General features: G+C 34.1%; 1 non-coding gene across 1 annotated transcript; it reads left to right on the top strand.

Annotated features, from left to right (window-relative positions):
* The first annotated feature begins 12,086 nt into the window (after window positions 1-12,086).
* Window positions 12,087-12,191, top strand: LOC128091655 (U6 spliceosomal RNA). The gene has a single exon (XR_008211499.1). It is a non-coding gene; the product is annotated as a U6 spliceosomal RNA (small nuclear RNA).
* Window positions 12,192-12,391: the final 200 nt, after the last annotated feature.

Below are 12,391 nucleotides of genomic sequence, written 5' to 3'. Positions count from 1 at the left end.
TCTTTTTTCTCTCGGCCTTCCAAAATGCATGAAGAAGACAAAGCTGCTGCTGACTGTCTCCATAGAGACACCATGACAGTATCAAAAGGAAACATTTTTACTTCAGTATCTTCAGGCAAATGGATTTTCCTCCTGAGCAAAACCACTCAATAAGGGAAGTACCAGGAATAGAAAAAACATTCATTACAGTGTGCAGCTCACTGTGATCTGCATTGGCTTGGCCTGTGAAAAGTGTTTTAGTGCAGTGTTTAGAAATGCTGGAGAAAATGGTATATACATATATATTTCAGACCTGTCCGCTTTGCCAAATTCAGGACATTTTTATGTTCACATTTTGGCTTAAATAACGCAGGAGAGCAGCCTATTTCTCTCAATGGAAATAAGAAAATGACTATTTCATTTGACCCTGAAAATAAACTTAGTTAAAAACAAAACAAAACAAAGCTAAATTAAAAAAACAAACAACAACAATAAAGCAAACAACAACAAGACAATTTAGAGTGTTATTCTGAGTAATCTAAAAGATAATAGTGAGAAGGTTATTTGATTCAGAAAGTAGAACTGGAAATATAGTGATGACTGATATCAACACTACCTATTCTAAACTAGAGTCTGCATAGAAAATCAAGTCTATCCAGAAGGTATTTCAGAGCTGTAATTTACCTTCAGAAAGTCAAAGGCAATTCACATAATCCTAATAGTTTTCACTACTTTAAATACTCAGATGTTTAAAATACATTCATTACGTTGAGATGCTTTCCTTATTAAATATTTATACTCCCTCTCCAAATTACAATATGGAGTTATGTAGTATGTATTAATATCAAATGGATTTATATAGTATATATTAAGACAGTCAATTCATCATGTATACATATAAAAGAATAAAACAAAATGAACTATACGCATCAATATAATTTACTCAAAACAAATCTAGTCTCTGAGATTGTCTGATTTGGAAATTTGGATTTTAACACAGTGGATGAATGCTAAGTCTTATGACAAACCAATTTATTATTTTTAAGGAATTTCAAGGAAATAGACATTTTAAACTTGTATTTCTGCAGTTAAAATATTATTAGTCAACGATGCCATCTGAATGATCTTCAACTCTCCTGATTTTTGATTAAATACAGTTATTTTGAAAGAGGATAGATAAGTAACTTGAATTCTCCTGTTACCACTGAGGTTGCACATCACTCTTTTCACTCCCACTCCCTCTTCTGGATAAGAACAGATTTCCAAGAGCATTTTGATTAAACAAAGAAAGAAACAAATGAAATCATACATCATCATCAATTTAAAATTTCTGAGAGGAATTCCGCACATGATATTTACACAAAGTTTCACTGCTTTTTACAATATAAAAAAATATACTAGGTCCAGATGTCACAGTAGGCAGCTCAAAGACATGAAAAATAATCTCCTAAATTTTCCAATTGTTTTAGAACAGAGATAGACTACAACACCTACAATAAGTAAATAACTAGATGGATAGATAGATATATAGATTGATCGATAAATAGACAGATGATAGAACAACACATCTAGATAAAATAATAAAGATAAAATAATAATATTTCCCATAATATTGAACTATTCCTTAAGCTATTTAAAAGCACAGCATGTACTATGATAACAATGATAGACCCTCCAGATAACATAAACTAATACCAGCAGTACTAATTTTCAATGACATTCCTATTTAATCCTTTTGTGCCAGTTGTGTCTGCATGAGACAATAATCTTAAAATGTAAGTATCTGAAACCTTAAGTTTGCACTGGCCACAGCCACTTTTATACAAAACCTGGTGGGACCATATCTAGAAAAAATTACTAGCATTTATCTTGACTCATTATATATTTTCAAATAGAAAAGTATATTGTGAATATGGCAAATTTAAAACCAAAATCAAATACGTCAATTTAAATTCTGTCATTCTTGAAGATGTTTTTATGATTGTTTTCAAGATAAGTAAAAAAGGGCAGACAGTAAAGTAACTCTATGGGGAAAAAAATAATAATAATAATAAAATTGTTCTAACAGAAATAATTATAGAAAAATTCCTGCCAACCTGAACATTTCTGTTAAAAAAAACTGCCTAGTGACTATAATGAGTCTGAAGCTCTCTCTCTTCATACATAACTAGATGAGAAATTTTAACTGTAGGTTTTCATTCTGCTATAAATACAACTTACTGGGTAGGGACTTGAGCATCTGTTTAAGCAATTTGGTTTCTTAAGCTCTTCTTTTCCTTATACTGTATTACAGGTATCCAAAAAAGAAATGTTCCATTTTGATTACAAGAAAAAACTCTTCATTGACTCAACAAAAGCTTTATTTTTCTTCTAATAATCTATCTGTTCTTCAGAATCTATTATTTTACAGTATTTCTGAAAAATAAGTCTATCACCCAGAACATTTTCATAACTACTCTATGAGAAATTGTAAATATGGAAAGACAGGAATAAATCCAAGCTGATCAATGATTTACTTATTGTTTCAAGTTAGCTAGTCTTATTATCAGAAGTTACTTCCTGGATTAGCCTATGATCACATGGTAGAAAAAAGTCAACTTTTTATCTACAGATTTCACCACTGCATCAATAACTAGTAACACTGAATTAAACTCTTCACATTCCCAGAAGAATTCAGAAGATTGCTTTTAAAGAAGAGAGAAACAGATGAGTTGCGGAGAGCGAAAATATAGAAACATGTTTTTAGAAGAATTCAAACCAAGTTGAAAAGTAACTGATGACCCTGAAACATAATTTTAGACATCAAGGTAAGGACATAAAAACAGGTATCTCTTGTTATATATAATAATTCAGCATGAGAACACTACGGATCCAAAGAGGTAACACTAAAACTTAAATAGGGTAATTCAGACCCATTCCAAGACTTTTCTGTATGTAAACGTGTGTGTATATGCATGAGCAAGAGGGAAAGAGAAAAAAATTGACAGGACATGCCCTTAAAAAAAGAAAGACTTTTTAGCTAGGTGATATGAATCCAATAAGTATTTTTTAAAAAATCAATACAAGCTCCATTTTTCTGAGATTGTTTATGTTACAGCACCATTCATCTACTTTTCATCTTAAATGGAGAGGCAATATATATACTTCTGTAGTTGTTGTTTTTATGGTTTTTTTTTATGTTTGTTTTCCCAGCTACTACTGTATTACTGTGAGGGAAGGAGAAAGATGCTATCACCGTCACATATTACCTGACAAACAGCAGGAAGGGCTGATAATCTCAATAATATGTATCTCATTCACTCCACTTCCTCCTCAGCTGAGATAAAAAGTAAAGTGAATAAATCAGAACACTGTTTTTTGTCAATCAAAGAGCAGGATTCTGCAGAATTCCTTTTGTCCTATCTTTCTATTGTAGATGGAAACTACAATTCATTAGTAAGAGAGAAGCAGGAATTGATGGGTATAAAAGTAACTTAATAGAGCTTAATCATAAATAAGACAGTGAGTTAAGAAATGATACATATGATTATTTACTGCAAAGAGGGTAGGGGTAAACACATTAATCCAGGAGGTCCTCCCATTGAGTCCCAAGCTTCAGGTTCAACCCTCTTGCCTTCTAAACTTGTTGAAGCACAGAGATAAGGAGTCTAGGTGCAGCTAAATGTAATTTTAGTTCCATGCTTGGTCAGCAGCTTTTGTCTGAGGGATTATATGTACACAATTGATAGAAAATTGAATGTTAGTGAAAATAACAAAATTTAAACAAACTGTTAGTTACTTACTGAGGATCTATATCAGCAAGACATCTCTTGATGTCAAGATGTAAGGCATCTATGCGCAGATGTAACCTTCAAGGGGCATCCCTGTTCAAGGTGAGCACCTGCCATGAAGCACACTGCCACTCAGGAACAATGTGCTTTGTTTTTGGAGGGACTGAATCAAAAGTTCACTGTCTTTTCACAGTATAGACTTGAGACTTTGCAAAGAGACATTTAGCTTTTGAGTTCTGATAGGATCAATACTTTCCTTACGTATTTCTCTTGAACATCTGGAGAATCAGACTAATTTATTCTTCCTTATGCTTCATTCTTGTCAATATAATCTCAATTTCTTTGCATGGAGGTTGGACGACTGAAGGTTGTCTCTTAAATACAAGATTTTCACCTCCTTCATCACATTATGTTGCTATTCTGATTTTACTTTCATTACACTCCTAAATTAATGTTTCACCACAAAGTTCCTATGGATCATCATAATTATTCAACAATATTTATACTCTAATCACCTAATCATCTCTCCTACTAGTATGTCAGCAGGCAACGTTCAGCAATATTAAAACATCGGTGTGCTATTAGCACTGTTTTATTTACAGATCTGAAAAACAGTATCATATGGTGTTCTACAATGAAAATTAACTCCATCCCAGTCAGATATGGTACGAATATGAAAGATTTACCACCAGGTGCTTACCAGGGTTTTTCAGTTTATTTGTTTGCTTTTTTTTTTGTTTTGTTTTTCAGTTGTGTGTTTTTGGCTCTTTTTGCCTTGGGTTTTTATCTGTGTGTAACTTATTCTGAAAGTTTAGTGCAATCAGATCACTGATCATTTGTGAAATTGTTTATCAAATATAGTAAATTGGTTATTATTAAGAAATAAATCAGTTAAGGATTCCATTGTTTGATCTCCTTCTGCATAGGCACTATAAATTGAGATTTAAGGAAGACATTAGCAGCCAGACACCATGAATGTGGTGAGATTAGTAACAGAGACTATAGAAAGTTATACATGCATTAAAAAGAGGGAATTCTTCTCACCTTGAAAAAAAAAACCAATCCCTCTACACCGTCTTACTACATTTTAAAGTCACTACTCCAAAATCAGACAACTTTTCTGATGCATATTGTGCAGATAATTAAACTATTTTACAGTACTTCCTTGCTTTCCAGTTTTGATCCAAGTCTTTGATGATGAAAGTATTTTCGTTCTCCAGACTACAAGCAGAACTTCAAATAAAAAACAAATAACAACAACAACAAAACAAACAACCGAACAAAAAAACCAGCAGCTAGTAAAATCTCCATGCTTAAACTAGAATATCTACAGATGTTTTAAGGCTGCGTATCATTTCATTTCTGAGCATACCTGTATCAGTCTTTATCTCTTGTAAGATATACTTGAATACTATAACTTTCCTTCTGTCCTTCCTTCCTTCCCTCCCTCCTCTTCTTTTGGTGATACAAAGAAAAAGGCTGACCAGGGATGAGGTGGGGCCATAATCACTGCAGATTTTAAAGGAAAGCATAGATATCGCACTGAGTAACACAGGCACAGGAATGGGTTGATTGTTGGACTTCTCCCAGAGCAACAATGTACATGGAAGTATTGAGAAGATTCCACAGGGCAATTAAGGGCAATTAAAATATTTAGATATCTCTCCTTTAAATATCTCTCCTGTGAGGAAACACTGAAAGAGATGGGACTATTCACACAGAAGGCTTACCAGTGTGTATAAACATCTGATGGGAGTGAATAACGATAAGACATCCAGTATTACTGCAGCCTTAAAACATCTGTAGGTATTCTAGTTTAAGCATGGAGATTTTACTAGCTGGTGTTTTGTTTTTGTTTTTATTTTTATTTTTGTTGTTGTTGTTGTTGTTTGTTCCCTTTCATTTGAGACTCCTCTTCGTTTCCAGTGAAAGGAGAAGATGCTATGGACAAAAAGCTAAAACGCAGGAAATTCCTTGGGAACAGAAGAAAACACTTACTCTGTGAGTGTGGTCAAAGACAGGCAAGGGAAGTGATGGTGAGTTCCCAAAGAAATGGTGGAATATCCTTGTAGATAGTTAAAACTCATCTGGACATAAATCTGCTCTAGGTGCCCTTGCTAGAGCAATAGCGTTTGGACTAAATGACTATCAGAAGTCCCTTCCAGCTTCAAGTCTTCTGTGGCTATGTTTCTTTCACTGATTCTTTCATTGCTTTCCCATCCCTACTCCAGTACCTGTGCTGAGTCCAATCTTTCATTGTCTTCAGGTAGCAGCTAAGTCCCACTGACACTTTGTTACGGAAAGCCTTCTGATTCATATGAACATAAAGACACAAATTTTTGTTTACTATTCATAATAAATTGAACTATATCTTGCAATTAGTCTTAAAAAGAGGAGGCCTAGAACTATCAGAGTCTGAAAGGATTTGATGTCAGGGTTACTGCTGTATAAAGCATTACAGTTCAGTTTCCTTTACTTCTTACTGTGTTGTTTTTTTTTTCTTTTTTCTCACCCTTTCTGGACCTTTCCCATAGGTGACAACTGATAGTCTTTGAAGCACATGTCACTGTTGATCTGAGTACTTGCTACCTTTCAGATAAATGAAAGCCCAAGTGCACAAAGCCTGCAATTGCTTCAACCCAGTTCCTGTTCACTTATCAGAGGCAGGGCAAGCACTATCAACACTTAATGGGAGAAATATGTCTTATGTTAAACTGTCAAGAAGACATTGTTTTATAGTGAACAATTCCAACACTTTCTTTTACACATACAGCTTAAACATGTGGCGTAAGAAAAGGCTTTCTGCTGTTACACACAGCAGTAATACTATACATTCATCATGTCTCATTTCTATACAATCTGGGAATCTGAAGACAAGAATATCTGAAAAAAAGTCAGATAAATGTGTAGAAATTCCTAGGAATAGAAAACAAAGTCAAGACCTCATTCTCATATGAGTAGACTAACAAAGTCACGCTCAAGTCCTCATCTGCCAGCTTTGAATTTTTTATGAATTTGGAATTTAGCCACAGTCCCTTGAAAAAAAGTGTTTACAAACTTAAGCTGCACTTTAAAATCCTTCAAAGCAGAGAGATACCTTTGTCATTTATTTTTTCTCAATAGTTTGACAGCTGCTTTTTTTTTTTTTTTTTGTTATATCTGAAACTATAACTAGAATAGCTGGAACATTTTCAGTAATCCATAATTACATTTCCCACTGGCTAGCTGTAAGCACCTTTCTCTGTACACTAGTGTTTGTTTTAGATACTATTCTGAAATGAAATGAAGAATGACTCACAGGTAAGTTTAAGTAACAAGAAAAGCTGCTATCACTCCCAGCTAACCTTCAAACCACCATTCCTTCTCCAAGAAACTGTTGCCTTTATAGCAGCAATTGATGAGCCACGGACTTACACACAGGCTGATAAATTCAGCATCCAGCTTAATTTCCACTACTCCCTATATCTAATAAAGTATTCTAAAAATACTTTACGGTTTCTTTTAACAGTCAGAGACATAGCATGAAATTAAAAGCAGCGATTAAAAAGCAGATTAGTTATCCTTTCACCTGTTAAAGAGGAACCTAAAGACAGAGTAGATGGATAATTCAGGATAATATTTCCTGCTTCATTTGCCTGACTTGCATTTGTATGCCTCAGCTTTGTGTTAGCCAGGAACTTCTTAAGCAGTGAAGGTATCCAGGCTATAGCTCTGGTCTCTAGACTACGTAAGGCATTCCAGTTCAGCAAGGCACCGGAGTGGAGTTCAAGTCCTCCACTGACCACAAATACTCGTATACATACATCTAACACAAATTCTTAGACAGTCATTAAAAATGAGATTACAAACTGTTCAGAGAATACAAATTAAAAATTAAATTTTGCAAATTTAATACTATTTAGTCTACATGCAAAAAAAAAAAAAAGAAATTTAATTAAAAAAGTGATTCAAAGTTAGGTCACATTTCCATTTTCAATACTGTCACGGATGAAACAGACTTGACTTGGGTCATTTTACTGAATTATTTTATTGTCAGTTAACATAAACTTTTAGTTACTGTGTGGTGTACTGAGGAAAAATAGACATATAATTAAACTGTCACCTTTCCTCCCTCAATCTCAGGAACATCTTTAAGTCAACACCTATCTCACTCCTTTCCTAGTCTCTACTCCTCCAGTTTTCTGTAGCCACCTCTGCTATAGCCTACATACCCAAAGAGCTGTCACTGCTTCATACTCTCCCAGAGCTCCTTTATATCACATTCCAAATGTGCGTCTCCAGCTGCATTCCCAGCAATGTCTCCTTCCTTACATCTTCTGTACTTCCTCCTTTGGTTTCTGCAATGAAACCATCCATGTGTGCTGTGCAGTGGTCTGTTTCCACCAGTTTCCAACTCGGCTGAACCTGGCTGTGATGGCCAAAGGGCAGTTCCTGGCTTCTTCCCACACACACACCCTGCAGCTCCTGCTACTACACAAACAGCTATGCCTAATAATTGCCCGCTTGGGAAGCAACAGGAAAAAGCTATCATATTTCTAAATAAATAGGGAGAAGTGTTAATCTACTCTAGGGTTATCAGGAGATTAAACACCCTGCAGTTACAGGTGCAGGTCTCTACTGGAATGACAGTTCTTCTGACATAAGGTTGTTTATTAATGAAACTTATTTAAATCATTTTCTCTTCAAAGATTTTTCTATTAACCTCTGAGGAAGGTTATATAATAAATGAGAGACCAGAACATTTTGTACTAGAGCATCCTAATATCTTTCAGATGCCTTTTGAGCATATTTCAAGGCAACTCTTCCCAAAGGCATTTCCACAAGTGTATTTGTGACTTGGTCTCAAATAGTTTATATTATGCAGAATCTTTATAAAACATGACAGACTTTCAAATTAATTAGCTGATTATTTGGTAAGCTTGTTTGTCAATGCTATCACCCCCAACATTTTTCACTGCATAGCTGATAAGTTAAATACCTGATTATACTGAAAATTAATTGGTTTTTAATAATGTCTGATGAAAAAAAAGTAGTAAGCTCTGAGGTATATGCCAATCAAAATATAATACAATTTATGACTGGAGAAGATTAACACATGCTCCTTCATGAGGTTCGAAGCCTTCTTCCTCCTCCCCAAGAGAGATAAATTTCTTGATCAAGAGTATACAATGTGAATAACTTGCAGTACTTCTTCATACCAGTCTTAAACACAAAAACTACTCTTGTATACTATAAAGTTTCTTTAACTTCAGTGTGATTTTATGGCAGATTAAGGTGATTAAGTAAATCTAGACTAAAACAATTCATTACACACAGACTGTATAGCTTGGAACACCAAGCTAAGAGCACTAAGAGAACACTAAGAACACTATTACACACAGACTGTTTAGCTTGGAACACACAGCTTGGAAGTATTGTTGAGCAGTACTTCAACAAGGAAGCAGGAAATAGGAAATCAGCTTCTTATAAATTTGAATCAATGCTAAAGCTGTAAAGCTGTATTTCTAGTTTCTTCCAAAGTGAAAAAAACGACAATAATAAGGTGGTTTTGGTGGTGTTTATTTGGTTTTTTTTGTTTGTTTTTTTTCCAGATAAGAATAAACCAGACAGAATATGCTAAGAATCAGAGAAAACAGCCATTAGCAGGACATTTTTCAATATTTTTTTCAAATTATTATAGAGCCTGGCAATTAACAGAAGGAAATCTATTTAATTAAAATATTCTTAACCATGACATTTGTCAGTCATGAGGTTTAAGTTTATGATATAATTAATTGTATGTAATTAATAGGAATTAATTTCAATAAGTACAGGTTTTACAAAGCACAATTTTTGTTTTGGATAGCATTTTATTGGAGCATGTAATGAAACTACATGACAAGGGCTAAAGGATTAAAGAATTTCATATTGACTGTACAACTCTCAACATTAAATATCTTGTATTTTTACTCCCTTTCTGGATCTGCACGTGATCTCTAAATCTACACATGCACTCCATATCACTCCATACTACAAAAGTTTAAAATTTTGATGTGCTTTTTTTATTTTAGATGCCTAAATCTCATTTTAAAATAGAAAGTGCATTTGATTGTCCAAGTGATACTCTACTCAAGAGAAAAAAAACCATAGTTTTAAGACTACTGAAGTCTTTCCACCGAAGTACATTTTCATACCGATATAGATCTCTCTGATAAGAAAATTTCATCACCTTAATGAAACAGGTATAACGGTGTTGTCACAACAGTCAAGAGAATAGAAATTGATTTACTGTACTCTTATTCAGTTTAATAGAATCTCCTGAGCTCTGATAACACCAGCTAAGTTCTTGCCAAATTAAAGTGTCTTGGTTTAATAATAATTTAATAATAATATCCTAGCATTCTGTGTAGGTTAATATTTTTATGAATGCATTTCAATGTGTGTGGTTAAAGATCATAGAATCTTAGAATCTTAGAACCCTTAGAAAAGACTGCTAAGAGCATCTAGTCCCACAACCAACACTTCACCACCATGTCCACTAAGCCATATCCCTCAATGCCACATCTACATGTTTCTTGAAAACCTCCAGGGTTTTCATCATAACAGATGTTCTCACTGGAAAAAAAAATTGGACAAATGCCTGTTTCTTACAAGTCCTTGATTTACTAAATGCTGGTAGATAGACTATCCCCTGTCACATTGTGTGCAGTGGTCTCCAAGAGTATAAGCACAGATGATCAAAAGGGTTTGAGAACAGCAGCACAGATGATAACAGAGACATCAAAGGTATATCATTATCAATAACAAACAAAAAAACAGTTTTATATATTATTAAAGAATTGTAATCTTAAGAGCTGGAATTACAAGTTTTAGAACAATAGGAAAACAAACAAGACATAGGCCACATGAATTAACAATGAAATGAACATGAACATGAATTAACAATGAAAATATGAAGGACACAATCAGAAACAGGAGCAGCTCTACCATTAGTACAGTGTGCATCCTCAGCATAACTCTTTAATCCTGTTAAAATATCTTTTTTCTTTCTTGTACTAAGTATGGATTATGGGCATTCTGATAATAAGCCCAACACCAGCACATAAAGTGTTCAACAGAACTGGATGTAAAATATACTTACACTTTGAGATCCACACGTGCTTAGAAGAATTAGAGACTTAACTGATAAGACAAAGAAGAGAACCATAACCTCTACAAGAATGAGACCAAGGAAAAATAACATGGAGGGAATTTCTGCAGCATTGTATCTCCCAGTGGAACCCAATCCATGCTACTACTTTAGCATCAAGTATCTCTCCTCTTTTGAAAATGAAAGTGCCTCTTTTCCTTTTATCATTTATCATATTCTGCTTTAGTAACTCAACAATTACTTTCTACTACATAACTGGGGTTAGAAAATTAAATGTTTAAAATGTAGAATATGCTTTTGTGTATTGTGTGCATATTGTGTGTGTATGTGCACTATGCGTATTATCTGCTCTAGACTTGTCACAGAGTGGCTGATACTGCAGCAGCAGCCAGGATAAACTCAGATGTAACATAGATATCCAATAGAACAATCAGTTGATAGACAATTCTCTGATTAACACTCCTCCAAATTCTCTGATTTCCTCAGAGTTATCATTTATATCATTACTCATTATAGCCCATAATCCTTCCTGAAAGGACTTAAGACCTGCTACTTAGATATATTCAATATGTATCTTAAAATACAGTGTATAAAAAAAGTTGATAATAGTCAGTGTTAGGCTTTAGTTTTTGAAGACCAAAAAGAATTTGATAATAATTTTTCCATCAGCATCTGAACCCATGAGTTTTCTGGAATTTGCACAATTTCAGGCTGCAGTAAGTAACTTCCAGAGATTTAGTCTTGTTTAAGAACTGGTAAGTATTCCTGTTAAAAATAGCTGAAAGCACTTATGCTTTCTATTTTATCTAGAGACCAATAGGTTGAGTGATTCTTTGTTTAGCCTCTGAATAGTTCAAGAATTCTTTTAAACTTTTGAAACTGTGGCCATACAAGGCAGCCTACAAAATCAGGGACAGGTAGCTGTATATAGGATTGTATCTTCAGTGAATAAGAGAGGGACAAAAGCATGATATGGGTTTTCTGATACCATCTGATCAATTATATGAATTCTATATCCAGTTAGATTCTAGGTAGGCTAATTCTTCTTATGGTTATACTCACAATAATCCAGTCTTGAAGAGGATACAAAAGCACTTCACTGTATACCTTCCTATGGTATACATATGACTATATGATAATTTCTTGTGGGCTCAAATTCATGTGTACAAAATAATTACTTATAGTGAGAGTGACCAAACACTATGCTCACTTTAGCAACTAAAATGTATACTAAAATTGGAATGATGCACAGAAGATTACCATGGTCCCTGTGCAAGAATGACAAAAAAATTCATAAGTAACTCCATATTTTTTTATCTTATTTTGAATTTGATGATGACTTTTATTCAGAAGAAGTGCTTAACAAATACAGTAATCAGTTCTAGAGTGGTCCTGGCTCCAGCCAGGACAATTGGGTTTCTTGAAGTGCGTTTATTCAATGGCCTCTCATATGAGATCCACAGACATACAAGGCTCTAGTGAACATCAGTGCACAAAGCGCTAATGATGGCAG

This window comes from Tympanuchus pallidicinctus, unplaced genomic scaffold, assembly GCF_026119805.1.
Source record: "Tympanuchus pallidicinctus isolate F22 unplaced genomic scaffold, pur_lepc_1.0 scaffold5, whole genome shotgun sequence".
Taxonomy (NCBI): domain Eukaryota; kingdom Metazoa; phylum Chordata; class Aves; order Galliformes; family Phasianidae; genus Tympanuchus; species Tympanuchus pallidicinctus.
The sequence above is the reverse complement of the archived record's forward strand: the minus strand, read 5'-3'. Positions and strand labels throughout refer to the sequence as shown.